Here is a 15,167-nt window from a genome sequence, read left to right as displayed (position 1 = left end):
CTAATGATTATTTTATGCCATGGATGATAATTATTAATACTGACATTTTGTGGTTTGCAAACATATGATCATAATCCTTTTCAGTTATTCTATTCTATTATATAGGATATAATCAATGTTGATTTTATCTTGTGCAAACATTATCATGATAAGGGATTGGGGGGAGAAGTAATTTTGGCTAAACTTAATGATGGCACTGAAGCAGACACATTAAGCACACATTTGGCATGACAACGCTTGTTGTACTAATTAAACACGCCACCAACAAAGGTGATGGATATAATTGGGGATTTTAACTTTCCTGACTGGGACAGTCACTCAATACTGGAATATAAAAGAAAACCAGAAACCCTGGACATGTGAGTAGATATATTATTAATGAGGTAACAACGCTGTGTGTGCGCACAACCGGAAAACAAGGGTGCGTGGCTTTTGACAATTGTGACCCACTGCCTTGATTCGGTCTCATGTAGCAAAATTTGAAATGGTGTTTTTTTTTACATTGGATAAAAGCAGAGAGACATAGCTTTAAAATGGTTACACTACATTTGAGGAACAATGCGAAAGTAATTCTGCTTTGAGAGTTGAGAAACTTGTAACCCCACTTTTGAGAAAATGTCCCTTGAATTATTTGGTACACCTACTGGAGAGCTCTTCTTTGTCTACTCCCATTCATCATCGTTCACACCCTCTTAATTATGCATTAGGGGGCGCTATTAAAATTTTGGGATGAAAAACGTTCCCGTTTTAAACAAGATATTTTGTCACGAAAAGATGCTCGACTATGCATATAATTGACAGCTTTGGAAAGAAAACACTCTGACGTTTCCAAAACTGCAAAGATATTGTCTGTGAGTGCCACAGAACTGATGTTACAAGCGAAACCCAGATAAAAATCCAACCAGGAAGTGCCGCATTTTTTGAAACCGCCTCATGCCAATGACTCCTTATATGGCTGTGAATGAGCTACGAATGAGCTTACGTTTTCCGCGTATTCCCCAAGGTGTCTACAGCATTGTGACGTATTTTAAGGCATTTCCATTTAAGAATGGCCGTAGGGGACCATATATAGCATGTGGTCACATGGTGTCTCCCGCAGAAAATCTTAAGTAAATTACTGAGGTAGCCATTTTTCCAATCGCTTCTTATGAGAAACCAATTGCCTCAACGGATATATTATTGAATATATATGTTTAAAACACCTTGAGGATGGATCCTAAACAACGTTTTCCGTGTTTCTGTCGATATTATGGAGCAAATTTAGAAAAATGTTTGGCGTTATAGTTGCAGCATTTTCCGGTCAATTTCTCAGCAAAGCATGATGAAGAAACGGGAGCAATTTCACCTACAAAAATAATATTTTGGGAAAAAAGGAACATTTGCTATCTAACTGGGAGTCTCCTGAGTGAAAGCATCCGAAGTTCTTCAAAGGTAAATGATTTAATTTGGTTGCTTTTCTTATTTTCGTGAAAATGTTGCCTGCTGCCAGCAGAGCTAGCATAGCATTATGCCATGATAAACTTACACAAATGCTTGTCTAGCGTTGGCTGTAACACATATTTTGAAAATCTGAGATGACAGTGTTGTTAACAAAAGGCTAGGCTTGTGTTTGAATATATTTATTTCATTTCATTTGCGATTTTCATGAATAGGAAAAGTATTTGTGTCCGCTGCGTCATGCAAATTCGTTTGAGGCTATGATTACGCTCCCGGATCCGGGATTGCTCGTCGCAAAAAAGCCAGCCCCACCCATCTCTTTTAGGATTCACATGTGATGTCATGTGCTAAACAATGAGTACTGTAGTAACAAATTAAGACTAAGTGGTAAAAGTAATAGCCTACAATAAACAAAGTGTCCATACACAAATACATTATAAATATTAGATGACACACGTCTAAATTGTTGGGTCATGTGAAAGAAATGCTATAACCCCCAGCCACATCTTGCTAAGTGGATGGGTATCTACAGAAGGTGTTAACGGTACAGCAATATCAATAATGATATCAGTGACAGATGAGGTAGTTATATTCATACAATCAGGTGTAAAGTGGCTGAGTAGCAGGATAAAAAAATAAATAGTAGCAGCAACATATGGAGTGTGTGTTAGGAGAGAGTCATGTGAATAGAGGCACTGCAGATAGTGCCGATGACTGGGAACTTACCCCCCGTGATGAACTGGTCTGTCCGAACCCCGCATAAACATGGGAATCTATATTCAGGGAGCCTTCCATAAATCACTCAGGACGGTTATTTTCCTGAAACCACTCTCCCAGGGCCCTCACCTCCTCTCTGAAGGCTGTCTCGTCATTGTTGGTAATCAGGTCTTCTACTGTTGTGTCATCTGCAAACTTGATGATTGAGTTGGAGGTGCGCGTGGCCATGCAGTCATGGGTGAACAGGAAGTACACGAGATGACTGAGCACGCACCATTGTGGGGTCCCTATGTTGAGGATCAGCGAAGTGGAGGTGTTGTTTCCTACCTTCACCACCTGGGGGGCAGCCTGTCAGGAAGTCCAGGACCAAGTTGCACAGGGCGGGGTTCAGACCCAGGCCCCCGAGATTAATGATGAACTTGGAGGGTATGCCATTAAATGCTGAGCTATAGTCAATGAACAGAATTCTTATATATTCTTATATATTCCTCGTGTCCAGAGGGGATAGGACAGTGTGCAGTGCGATAGTGAATGCATCATCTGTGGATCTATTGGGCGGTAAGCAAATTGAAGTTGGTCTCGAGAAAGGACTGGGATAGGGAGAGATTGATTCTGTCCGTAAACGCTCCAGTCAGCTCTGAGGATGCGGCTTGCCGTCTGGGCTGGCAGCCTTCTGAGGGTTAACATGCTTAAATGTCTTCTTCTCGGTGGCCTCCGTGAGTAAGAGCCCACAGTCCTTGGTAGAGGGCCGCGTTTGTGGCACTGTGTTATCTTCAGAGCGGGTGAAAAAGGTGTTTAGCTTGTCCGGAAGGAAGAGGTCGGTGTCCTTGACGTGGCTGGTTTTCCCTTTGCAGTCTGTGATTGTCTGTAGACCCTGCCACATTCATTTCGCGTCTGAGCCATTAAATAGTTGTGTGGTTGTGGTCAGGGGTTATTGTCTGTGATTGTGGAGAGTAATTTTGGTAGTTAGTTGTGGTCAGTAGTTTAGTGGTTGTGTACAGTAGTTGTGGTTAGTAGATGTGGTCAGGAGTTAAGGTCTGTAGTTCTATTGTTTTGGTCAGTAATTGGGGTCAGTAGTTGTCTGTTTAGTAGGTGTGTGGTTGTGGTCAATAGTTGTGGTTAGGAGTTATGGTCAATAGTTGTGTTCAGTAGGTGTGGTGTAAGTGGTTGTGGGTTCGGTAGTTGTTGGTAGTAGTTGTATGGTTGTGGTCAGTAGTTGTGTAGTTGTGTTGCAGGGACTTTGGGCGGTACAGTATGGACATGGTCATTACTTGTGGTCAGTAGTTGTGGTCAGTAAATATTGTCAGTAGTTGGGTGGGTGATTGTGGTCAGTAACTGTGGTCAGTAGTTATGGTCAGTAGTTGTGGTATTTAGTTGTATTGTTTTGGTCAGTAGTTGTGTGTTTAGTATTTGTGTGGTTGTGGTCAGTAACTGTGGTCAGTAGTTGTGGTATTTAGTTGGATTGTTTTGGTTGTGGACAGCAGTGGTGTAGTTGTGTGGTAGTTGTGTGGTTGAGGTCAATAGTTGTGGACATTAGTTGTGTGGTTGTGGCCAGTAGTTGTGGTCAGTAATTGTGATCAGGATTTGTTTGCAGTAGTTGTGGTCAGTAATTATGGTCAGTAGTCATGCTTTGAAAGGCTAGTCAAGGCTCACATCAACACCATCATCATACCCACTCCAATTCTCATACCGCCCCAACAGATGCATAGATTATGTAATATCTATAGCATTTCACACTGGCCTCACCCACCTGGACAAAAGGAATACCTATGTAAGAATGCTGTTCATTGGCTATAGCTCAGCATTCAACACCATAGTCCCCTTCACACTCATACCCAAGCTCAGGACACTGGAACTGACCACCTCCCTCTCCAACTGGATCCTGGACTTCCTGAAGGGCCACCCCCAGGCAGTGAGTACAGGCAACAACACATTGGCCATGCTGACCAACACAGGGGCCCCTCGGGTGTGTGCTTAGTCCTTTCTTGTACTCTCTGATCACCCAAGACAGTGTGGCTATGCACGACTCCAACACCATCATCAAGTTTGCTCACGACACGATGGTGGTAGGACTGATCACAGACGATGATGAGGCAGCCTATAGTGAGGAGGTCAGAGACCTGGCAGTGTGGTGCCAGGACAATAACCTCTCCCTCAATGTCAGGATCTGATTGTGGTCTACAGGAAACAGAGAGGTGAGCATGCCCCCATCCACATCGATGGGGCTGTAGTGGAGCGGGTCGAGAGCTTCAATTTCCTCGTTGTCCACATCACTAAGGAATTAACATGGTCTACACACAGAGTGTGAGCTCTGTGATCTATGATCTATCCTGTTGCCTTGTCACTTCACCCCATTATGTACATAGCTACCTCAATTATCCCATACCCCTGTACATCAACTCGGTACTGGTACTCCCTGCATATAGCCATGTTATTGTTTACTTTTTATTGTTTTTCACTGTGTATTTATCCCTCATGTCACTATTTGTATTTTTATTTTATATATTTTTATCTTTAACTCTACATTGTTGGAAAAGGACCCGTAAGTAAGCATTTCACTGTTAGCCTACACCGGTTGTTTACGAAGTATGTGACCAATAAAATGTTATATATCTCAAAATAACAAAATAGACAGTAGAATTGAGGGGAGTACAGGCTGACAAGACGAGACTGAGAAGAAAGGGAGAAAGTGATGGGGAGACAGAGAAAATGACCATAGTGCTGGACAGTGGCTTGTTCAAATCAAATCCAAGTTGCTGTTGGAGTTCTGTAGATGGTATCTTCACTGATGGGCAATACAGCTAAAAGGCACAGAACGGACCAGTAAGAGCGTGTGTGTATGTGCGTGTACACCAGTGTGCATGTACGTGAGCGTGTGTGTAAGTGTCCATACGTTTGAGGATTTGAGCCCCTTGTCGAAATCCTGCATGATTCATGAAAGGGGAACAAAGGGACGTTTTTCCTTTGCTTTAGCTGCAAGGGCCTGCAAAGAGAGAAAAGACGGATGGATCTTCTCCAAATGCCACCGCGGGTGCACTAATGCTTGCTTTGTTTGTCCAAGGCTAATTCTATTATGGTAATCGAGGATGAATCCAAGCTTTCTTTCCCTTCTCGTTACTTCTTCCCAGATAAAGTCTCCAGTTATCCCTGTTGCTCAGTGCTTCCGGCTGGTGATGTCACAACACGGCAATGGGCTGTGGCCCCTAGGGCCTTCTGGGAGAATATCAATAGAGCAGAGCCCTCTAGCTCAACTCTGGGTGTGTTTACATCAGGAACTTTTTTCAGTTCACCTACCCAGGGCAATTGATCAGTTTAGTCAGGTCCACTCACACAATGATTTATTTTATTATAATAATACAATTATATTTAGTGACTTCAGAAGGTATTCACCCCCCTTTTACTTTTCCCCCAAAATGTGTTACAAAGTTGGATATTGTAATCCATGTCATTTTTTTGTCAACAAAATATTTCTCATTTCAGGAAACTAGGCGAATGTCGAGTGTCACTACATCACAGGAGAGACATTTGAACGTAAACTTTTTTTTAAAAATCAAAATGCGTTTTTTTGGCTGAAGTGCCTTCTGGAATATGTAAACTTTCATGTACCTTAATAACAAACTTCTATGCCATCTGTACGAATAAAATTGTTAAAATACAAGCCTAGTTGGTTATAGCCACAGAAAAAGTGAGGAACCTTCCTACTACCCATGATTGGCTGAAATAATGGGTGGGCTGGACATGCCGAGAGGACTTCGGATTGGTCTGCCATCTAGCACACCTCTGTCTATAACATGAGCTGGTCAGTATGTGTAGGTAATCATATCTAACAAAACATTTTTGAAAGAGATCACGTAGTAAAGCTGCAAAAATGTTGCTCTCCACTTTCTGGAAGACCGAGTTTTGAAATTAGTGGAATGCACAGTGGAATTAGAGTATGACAGCTAAGGAGATTGAGAAAATGATGGTGTTTGATTGCAAATATGCAGAGTTGAAAAGAGAACACAAACTGTTGTATAAAACACCCGTCTCCGATTACATCTTCAAATTTATATGCTGACCACACCACTCGCGTCATGTGCGCGAGTGTTGCAAAATAAATGTACACATAGATGTTGAACGCTGAACACGGTGCAAGCATATAGAAGTATATACCCACGTGACATCTCCTCATTGGTTATTATACCCATGTGGGTGATTGAAAGATGAACTGAGGTCGGTTGGTCAGTTGTGGTAATACACCTTATTATGAAAGTTAGATGCCAATAGCCATATAAAGTCCAAAGAAGAAAAAGCCTGGAAGGAGGAGAGATGACTAAAAAGATTTGGCTGACCGTTTTATGTGTGGATTAATTGTCAGAGTAGAGGACCTTGTGCATTTCAGGTAAAATAACTCAACGTTCATATCCCAGGACAAATTAGCTACAACAGCAAGCTAGCTAAATAGGACACATTATTTAAGAGGGTGTGAACAATGCTGAATGGTTGTCGACAAAAAAGATCTCTTTCCAGTAGTTGTACCAAAATATTCAATGGCCATTTTCTTTTTTTTGTTGTTGAATTTTACCCCCTTTTTTCGCCCGAATTTCGTAGTATCCAATTGTTTTTAGTAGTTACTATATTGTCTCATCACTACAACTCCTGTACGGGCTCGGAAGAGACGGCCGAGAGTCATGCGTCCTCCGAAACACAACCCAACAAAGCCACTGCTTCTTAACACAACGCGCATCCAACCCGGAAGCCAGCCGCACCAATGTGTCAGAGGAAACACCGTGCCCCTAGCGACCTGGTCAGCGTGCACTGCGCCCGGCCCGCCACAGGAGTCGCTAGTGCGAGATGAGACAAGGACAACCCTACCGGCCAAACCCTCCCTAAACCGGACGACGCTAGGCCAATTGTGCGTCGCCCCATGGACCTCCCGGTCACGGCCGGCTGCGATAGAGCCTGGGCTCGAACCCATAGTCTCTGGTGGCACAGCTAGCACTGCGATGCAGACCACTGCTCCACCCGGGAGGCCGCAAGTTTACTTTTATCCAATGTAAAAAACACCATTTCAAATTTTGCTACATATGACAGAATCGTGTTAAAATCACCTTTGGCAGCTATTACAGCAGTGAGTCTTTCTGGGTAAGTCTCTAAGAGCTTTGCACACCTGGACTGTACAATATTTGCACATATAATATTTGCACATTATTTTTTAAATTCAAGCTCTGTCAAGTTGGTTGTTGATCATTGCTAGGTAGCCATTTTCACATCTTACCATAGATTTTCAAGATGATTTAAGTCAAAACTGTAACTAGGCCGGTCAGGAACATTCAATGTCGCTGTGGTAAGCAACTCAAGTGTAGGATTTTGATTTTGTTCAGTTCAGCACAATTATAACAACAATTTATCCATGTGATCACTTTGACCATTGTTTCCTCTCCTCCATTCGTAGGCCTGGCATTGCAGAAATGAAAATCTTCCCTTTGTTTCCCACTGGTTGGTCAGTCTTGTGCAGTGGCAGTCTGAGGGGGTTGCAGAGGTACCAGTCTACCAGCATTGGGCTGCTGAACACTGCAACCCTGGGTGACTGTGCTTTAGTCAAACCCTGCCGTCTCCTCTCCTGGGACTGACCATCCGTCTGGTGCCCCATGTCACTACCCAACTGCCCCATAGTTTCAAGGTCTGGGAACAACTCCAAAATGGAATAACTCAGTGTCAGCAAGTCACAGTTAGTTGCATGATTGTATGCCATGAATTACACTAAAGGTATATGAAAGAAAATACAGGCGAACGGACCAGTGATAAATCTGAAATAATGAAACAAAGCTCTAAGTGGAACCAGGAGGTGATTCTTGACCCAGGCTATGTCCCAAATGGCACCCTATTCCCTACACTGTAAAAGAAAACTGTAAATTATATAGTCGTTTTGTTATTATTAACAGTAAAATACTCAAATGTTTTACTGCAGCATACTATAAATGATGGTGCATTGGGGAAAGGTTTGTGGGCAGGGAAATAATTCCTGTATTTAGAATGGTACTGTAATTCCACCCCTCAGAATCCAGTTTTTACTGTATCTTTGGAGTGCCAAAAACCCTTTGACCACTATTGGGTGCATGGTATATTGTTGTTTCTGGCTCATTAACATATTTTGAGGTGTGTCTTGTAAGAGGCTATATTTGTTGCACCTTTGAGTGGAATGCTGTGCCAATTTAATTCCTATGTGGTTATAGTGCCTCATTAATTTGTGGAGGGGACAGATTGGAGTGGCAGCAAGTCTTGAACCTTAAATGGTTGAGGGTTTTGCTATGTCCTTTTGTTGTGTTTTGCCCTGTAGTCGCTGCCAGTTTGTAAGCCTTTGTTAAGACCTCTAGAAGTGCAAATATAAATATGTACCTAGCAGCCAACCTGCTTGCACCAACCCTTGAAATGTCAGTAAAATACTGTAAAATACAAATCCATCCCTTCAATGAATTTAATTCATCCATCTATTTGGATTACGGTACAATGTACGTTCTTGCAGTATAATACAGCCAATGTTATGGTATGGTACTGCATGTTATTACACAGTACTTGCTTTGATACCATATTTATATTACAATGGATGTACTGTAATATGAAATAAAGAATTTTACTTTCCACCGAGCTGCCTGTAAACTACTGTCAAATTTACAGAAACCCCTTTACAGGGTATATAGTGCACTAGAGTTGGCTATTGGGTGTGGATAATATAATACACTAATCTAAACATTATATAACATCGAAACACCTTATGGAACGGCGAGGACTGTGAAGCAAGACTAACATTGGCAAAGACACATGCACACACACGATAACATAAGCACTATACATACACATGGATTTAGTACTGTAGATAGGTGGTAGTGGTGGAGTAGGGGCCTAAGGTGTGTTGTGAAATCTGTGAATGTATTGTAATGTTTTTAAAATGGTATAAACTGCCTTAATTTTGCTGGACCCCAAGGAAGAGTAGCTGCTGCTTTGGCAGCAGCTAACGGGGATCCATAATAAATACAAAAACTGACAAAAGCACAATGCATTTTTTTTTTACCTTCACAGTATTAACGACCTTATCCATGGTACTTTACTAACAGTAGTATTTCCCTTACGGCAATTATCCTAACAACTATAGACTAGGTGAGCACACCCAATAAAACAAATTATCTAGGGATTCTTGAGACCGGGGGCTATGTGTGTCTGTTGTTAATTTGTTTTCTGTAAAATACCTTAACCATTAAAGAGTGCTCTGCTATTCTTGGGTAGCAGAATGACCTTTGCCTCCCTCCATGTCTTGTTCTTGGCTAAAATTGAAGGTGTGACAAACAGGAGTCACAATGTATTTCGCTACCAACCTCAGCAATTTACCATCCAGGTTGTGTGTTATTTCATAGTTTGTCTTTAATATTATTCTACAATGTAGAAAATAGTAAAAATTAAGAAGAACCCTTGAATGAGTTGGTGTGTCCAAACATTTGACAGGTACAGTATGTCACAATAGGTGTAAATGAGTCATGACAGTGTTCTGACCATATTATGACAAGTTATATCATAATTATGGTTATCCCTGTGTCATAATGTGTTATGATGCTGGGTGTTAAGTAAAGTGTTACCAAAAATCTCAACTACACTGATAAAAACCCACCCTAGTTATATAATATATACATTAGAATTGTAAATAAACAAATCCAATGAAGATTATATGACTTATCAGTGAAGTTAAAGTCCCAATGAATATAGCAAGTGTCTCAATAGCAAAAATCATCAAAACACTTCAGTACTGAGAAATATAAGGCACTGGTGCCCTCCTGGAGTGAAATGAGGTACAGGTCAAACTGCACTAGCAAACTCTTATCTGATTCTCCAATGGAAACCACAGCAAACTTCTGGAATGGAAGCCCAGCGAAGGATGATCTAGAAGAACGGTCACAGCACCACTGTAACAGTACTCTTCTTGCGTTGTGAACAATCATCGACAAAGAGTCCAGCATGTAGCACCAGTTATGGATGTATTATCTGATAGGAAACAGCATGAATAGCACATCATGCAATAGACACCACATATCATCATCCTACTCTCTGCATACGTGCTGGTTTGGCAATGTTGACTGGGCCGATTCAATGGTTTCCAAAAAGAATACAAGTTTACAATACGTTTACATGAAAATTACAATGCACAATATAATTATAATTTCAACAATGTATCTGATAAGAAACAGCACGAATAGCATGTTATGCAATGCAGCAACCCAGATCATCATCTTACTCTCTGCACGAACTGTACAAAATACATGCAGTACAGAAATAGTGCCAGCACCAGGCTGTGGTGGTAAATAGACTGCTACGAAAAATATAGATAAACTATTGGTAAATAGTATGGTCTGCAGGTTATCATGAGGTATTCTAGCGCAGGTGAGCAAAAACTCGAGACTTCCTTAACTTTAGAGATTGCGCACTAGCTGTTGTTAACAAAGGGACACATACCCCTCCTCCTTCGACTTACCCGAGTTCGCTGTCCGGTCTTGAAGATGCGTAGAAAAACCAGCACAATATGTATCCGTGTCCTCATTCAGCCACGACTCTGAAAAACATAGGATATTACCGTTTTCAGGTCCCGTTGACAGGATACCCTAGAACAGAGCTCATGTAGTTTGTTCTCCAGTGACTGCACGTACACCAATATAACAGAAGGCAATGATGGACTACTTGCTCGACGATGTAGTCTAGTCAGAGTGCCGGCTCGCTTGCCTGTCTTTTGCCGCCGCTTCCTCTTTCGAGTCCCGGGGATTAGGGTCTGGTATGGAGTATGCAGAATGTCCGGAGCAGTAAGAGAAGTAAAAAAAGTTGTCTAATTCAAGGTTAACAATCCCTGTTCTGATGTCCAGAAGCTGTTTCCAGTCAGAGGAAATGATGGCAAAAACATTATGTACAAAAGAAAGTAAAGATCAGTGTGAAATATTAGCAGAATTGGTCAGGAGCCCGTAAGACGGCTGCTATCCACTGCAGTGCCATCATAGAAGAAGGTGGGACTGGAGGGGTTGGACAAATGTTTTTATTTATTTTATAATCTCATGTGTATGTGATGTAGCTGTTCTTACAAATAAGAGTGGAATCCAATGTGAGGAATATGTTTGTGTCATTCAAATGATTATTTTTTGTTTACAATAAAGAATACGGTTGAACTAGCTAGTATTGAGAATTTAAAATAGAGAGAATTACCGGACTGAGAATGTGAATGAAAAGTGAATGAACCTTAGAAGATTACCTCATACTCAGACTGAATTCTCCCTCACAACACTTACATTGCCACATAGCCAGACCTATGCTGCCCCCTAGTCGACATAATAACAATTTTAATTTCAGAATGGACAACACAAGATTCCATAGCCATAACTTTTCCAACCAAAACCTAAAAGGGCAAACAGTTACAGTTTGACTTGGGTCTGATTGATTACCATCATAACTTTATAGCAGTTAAGATGCTTTCCTATGAAAGCCACCAGAGAATGGCAACCAGGGTCTGGTTGCGTTTGGCAGAATAACACACGCTAACCCGCAGGAGCGTGAGCCTGCCCTGGGAAACAGACTCTGTGTGTGTGTGTGTGTTTGTGCATGTACACAGACAGCGGAACAGACCAGCCCAACACTCCTGTGCCTCCACCGTCCCTCACGTCCCCTCTCCACACAGCGCTGATGTGTCCGCCTTGCTGCACAGAGAGGAAACGTACACCGCTTGACAAGAAACATAAACACACTACTCCTCTAGCTGCAGAACTACTCGGCACCAACACCGAAAAGAAGCCAATGTAGTGAGAGTAGGGTTCAGATACACACACACATACGTTTACTTGCACATACACACCCCATCGTGGAAATTCTAACCAATAATGAGAAGAGTCAAGGTCAATCACTAATCAGGATATTACTTTATTCAAAACAATTAATTATTGCAATAATGAAGCTGGTCGACGACCCACCTGTAGGTGATTTGTTGAGAGCCCAACGAGCGGATTTGAGCCACAGCATTTCATAGCAAAGTGCTATAAATGTTCATGACAAATGTTCATGACAAACAACAGATGTATGGAATGGGTCACATGGTTAGGATTTAGGATTTGTATGAAAGATACTGCTGTAAAGACTGTTCTCATTGTGTAGAAACCAGGGTCTGGCCCCCAAAACAAAGTTACTCTCATTGTTATCCATACCGGAGCCATCTCCACCCCAGTACCTCCCGGTACTTCCCGGCACCTCCCGGCACACAAACACCAACTCATTCTATGGAATGTGGGCTCCGAGAGAGGACAAGACAAATAAATAAATAAGTTACTAGAGTTAAATCTCAGAAACTCCTCTCACTTCACACAGACACAATAGAGTTCTAAGAACCCCATTTTGTTGCATAAAACAACCATTTGATGCAATAACAGTATTATCAACATAATCTTGTCATTTCTCCACGAAACACTCCCCCCCCTTTCCCCTCCATCCTTCCCTGAAAAGGAATACCCAATAGTGATGTACCGAAAATTACATTTTTGTCCGATACCAATATCCAATATTTTCCTTGCCCCAAAAAACGATACCGATATTTAACATTTTTGCGGCCTTTTAAGCATTCTAGAACAGTTAAATAGTTGACACACACGGACGCAGCAGTCTAACACACTGCATCTCAGTGCAAGAGGAGTCACTACAGTCCCTGGTTTAGAATCCAGGCTGTATCACATCCGGCCGTGATTGGGAGCACAATTGGCCCAGCATCGTCTGGTTTTGGCCGGGGTAGCCCGTCATTGTAAATAAGAATTTGTTCTTAACTGACTTGCCTAGTTAAATAAAGATTACACACACAAATACAAACACACCCCACACTGACCAAAAATGTGTTTTGTTGGCATTTACGCATGTCCACATAACCGGTAAAACATAATCAAAACCTATTTCTTTCAATTACTTGCTGTGCAGTTTCATGGGTTCATTTGTTCAGTCGTTTCATTCTAAAGCAGGATTTCTCATATTATGGAACGCCGTTTGGTCTGTGAGTGTCAAAAAACATACACGACAAATAACACTATTTGACTTGCCTAGTCAAACATAGCAAAAAAAACAATCTGTTTCAGTAGCTATAGTTAGCTAGCTATCTAACTATATAGTTAGGTGTCATCATCTAAATAACCTTAAGAATAATGAAAATGACTTCAGTTTCTTCTGGTCACTGTTTTCAGGCTGGTTGTATTGGTGCTAGATAGGTACCAAGCTAAAGCTAGCTACCCCAGAACTTGCGGTCAAACAAACAATGCTTTATTACCAACGCGGTATTGTAAACACATCGTTCATGGCCGGTGTTCGCAGACTTTTTTGTACAGCTTTAACAGTGTTACTGGCTACTGATGGTAGTGGTGGCGCTTGGCTGGCACGTGCAAATTGAGACAACAATCTATAATAGAATTGTGTTATTTGACATGTCAAACAAAAGCTTATTTAACGCATCAAATAGTGTTACTTGACGTGTATCTTTTTTGACAAACAATGACCCAAATGGCATTCCATAGTACGTCGTTAAGCTAATAGCAGTGACGCTATTACTGTGTATCTCCGGTAGAGCAACATCTGAAAAATAGCATACTTGGTAGTGTGTACCGGTGCTCGACCAGTCAGCGAAAGCCAACATCACCCATGACAGAGAACGGTTGATTGTCAAGGGCAATGGATTCCATTGTCTTGGCGTTAATGGATTTCGCCTTTGAGTTGTCTTGCTGAAATGTTCTTACTCTTTCAAATGACTGCTCGACTTGTTGACTGCTCGATCCACACAGCAGACATTGTGGGCTAGGTATGGAATGCTGTGTTGCATGTGTAGCGCAACATTTTACGTGGCGTCATTATGTTATGTACCGAAGTTACTTAGGTATGCACGTCAGCTTTGACATCGGTTTTGCACATCGGCATTGAACTAGACATCAGGCAGATAATGATGTTGGCATTTTTAGCTAATATCTTCTGATTCCGATATGTTCACCGAAATATCGTACATCCCTAATACCCAATACCCTTATTTCTCCGGCTGTATGTCCAGCTCAGGTTACTACAGAGTCTATGAGAGGCCATTTCCTTCATAATCATCCATGTCCTCCCCTCCTCTAATCTCCCCAAGGACCGTGGAAATGAGCTCTGGGAGTTTTCCTCTCTACCAGGAGCATCTGAGGCATCTCTGTTACCTAGTCCGCATCCCAAATGGCACCCTATTCACTACACAATGCATTACTTTTGACCAGGGCCCATATGGCTCAGGTCAAAAGTAGTGCACTTTGTAGGGAATACTGTGCAATTTGGGACGCAGTGCCTTAATGTCCAGACTGAAACATACTACTGCAACACACATATCCCCTCCCTAAGGCCCTCCTAAAAGTAAAGGAAAACAACATTTAGCAGCCTTTTCTCTTTCCATTGCCCTACGTGCTTACAACCTCTTTTGTTAATTGTCTGTCCATATTTAGGTCTCTCTCTCTTTCCTCCCTCTCTTCCTGTCTTTCTAACTTTGTCTGTTTGTTATTAATTCACTTTATAGTGCTTAATGGGATCTCTCTGTTGTGTTGTTTACGCAACTAAACGTGCATGCATGCACGCACACAGTAAAAGTGAGTCTGTGTACTGTGTGTGTATGAGAGAGAGAGAGTGTATTTGGGTCTGGCAGTGATGTGTAGCTCAGTAAGTGAGTTATAAACAAATGTTAATTTACAATGACGGCCTACACCACAATCACATGAAGAATATGAAACACTCAAAACAACATATTACACTGCAAACCTACCATTCAGTAACAGTAAAGACAAGACAATAAAGGTGTAGCGTCTCCTTTTTAGTCTGGTTCACTTTGCTCTTTTCCAATCCAAGAGCCTATAGTCTGCTCTTTTCTGTCTGTATATTCTTGTTAGCTACTGTGTCAACTCCACACACAGACTATTCTCAGGGGATTAACACTGTAGAAACAGGTAAGAGCCCTATACTGGAGCCAG

The 15,167-nt window shown here is 41.7% G+C and overlaps 1 long non-coding RNA gene across 1 annotated transcript; it reads right to left on the bottom strand.

Annotated features, from left to right (window-relative positions):
• Positions 1–8,597: 8,597 nt before the first annotated feature.
• On the bottom strand, positions 8,598–11,158 carry LOC139416626 (uncharacterized). The gene is made up of 2 exons (XR_011635111.1): positions 10,655–11,158; positions 8,598–10,167 (listed from the first exon to the last, which is right to left on the bottom strand). It is a non-coding gene; the product is annotated as an uncharacterized lncRNA (long non-coding RNA).
• Positions 11,159–15,167: the final 4,009 nt, after the last annotated feature.

Source organism: Oncorhynchus clarkii, chromosome 1 (genome assembly GCF_045791955.1).
Source record: "Oncorhynchus clarkii lewisi isolate Uvic-CL-2024 chromosome 1, UVic_Ocla_1.0, whole genome shotgun sequence".
NCBI lineage: Eukaryota > Metazoa > Chordata > Actinopteri > Salmoniformes > Salmonidae > Oncorhynchus > Oncorhynchus clarkii.
The sequence above is the reverse complement of the archived record's forward strand: the minus strand, read 5'-3'. Positions and strand labels throughout refer to the sequence as shown.